Genomic DNA, 1,699 nt, shown 5'->3' with positions numbered 1-1,699 from the left:
ACACACGCGAGAGAGAGAGAGAGATTTTCTGAGGAGAGAGAGAGAGAGGACTCGGGTAAAAAAAGAAAGGCTGAAGCCTTTTCTTTTCTCTTTTTTTTTAAATTACACTTGGACCCAAAATACTAAAATTCTTTTCAAATAAGCCCTTTAGCAAAACTTTCTTAATTTTATAAAAATCTCCAATTAAAATTATATGACATTTGGGTCCAATACTTGACTACTCAAGTTTCTCTCTCTTTAATCTCATTAAAAACATAAAAACATATTTTAAACACTATTTTTCCATTACTATTTCTTAAATTTGTAAACTTGTACATTTTATGTATTGAAACTCTGATTTATAATAAAGAAATGTATTATGAAAATGTAGGATATTACACCTCCCGTACCAATACGTGTTTGAGATAACATATATGAACTTAGGAATTTTACTGATATTTACATAACATTATCACAGAATAATATAATCCATAAAATATATGCATAACAAATTCAATTTATTTATTTATTTCATAAAACAATGTCTACTACATATGCTTTCAGGGCACATTTCCAACAAGGACCCCTGTAGAAATTAGAACGACCAGTAGGAGTAAGGCCTCGAGATGATGGTGCATAACCAGGAGTATAACCAGGAGGGTAATGGGAATGATGAACATATGGGGAAGGGTGAGGGAAATTTTGGGCATTAGAAGCATAACCAGGAGTATATGAGGGTGAAGGAAAGTGAGGAAATCTCTTCTTAGATGATTGATTTGTCGAAGCAAGATTGACAAGAGGGAGAACATAATCTAGGTCTTTGTTTTGCATCTCAATTCTTTATTCTTGGGAGAGAAGAAGAGATTCAATTTTTGGTATGGTATAGTCCTGGGTACGAGTATTGGCAGAGACAATAAAAGAATTATAAGAGGTTGGGAGACCTCTAAAAATGGCTTGAACGTGTTCTTTTGAAGTGAGAGGGTGACCAACAGAAGCAAGTTTATCAGCTAAACTTTTGATTGTGAGCAAATAGGCATTTAGGGTCAAGTCATTTTTCTTGACTGTTTGCAACTGTGTGTTATAAGCTCATCAATCTTAGCTGCAGTTTGAGCTTGAAAATAAATGTGAATAGTTTTCCATATATGTTGTGAAGTATTACATCCGACCATGCGTGTGAGGATGGATTCAGACATTGAAGAACATAGCCAAGAACACAGCAATTGATCTTGCTGCATCCAAGTTGTGTAGGAAGAATTGATTTTGGTTGCAGCTTTATCGTCATCGGAAAGAAATTTTTCAGGGCAAGAATCTTTATCAAAGAGGAAATGTTGAAGAGAGTGACCTCAGACCGCAAAAAGAACCTGTTGTCGCCGGAGGAGGTAGTTTCCATCATCGAGTTTGAGGGAGAAGGTATGAGAAAAGACAACTAGTCATGATGTTGAAGAAGTAGTGGCGATTGCCGGAGAAGAAGAAGAAGAGTCATCTCCGGTAATTTGGCTCTTATGCCATGATAAGAAAATGAATCAAACAAGAGAGAGAGAAACAGAGAAAGAAAGTCTAAGTAAAAGAAATGTTATTCTTGTATTAGTAAATGAGGATTACAAGCCTTATATAGACAAGAGGCTAAAACAGGATGTGTAACTAATTGTGACAGCTAACAATGATTAAGTAAACTAATTACACATTTACACTTTATTAGAATGGGTTTTACTCAATGTTA

This window comes from Humulus lupulus, chromosome 7 (genome assembly GCF_963169125.1).
Source record: "Humulus lupulus chromosome 7, drHumLupu1.1, whole genome shotgun sequence".
Classification (NCBI taxonomy): domain Eukaryota; kingdom Viridiplantae; phylum Streptophyta; class Magnoliopsida; order Rosales; family Cannabaceae; genus Humulus; species Humulus lupulus.
This window is presented reverse-complemented; position numbering follows the sequence as displayed.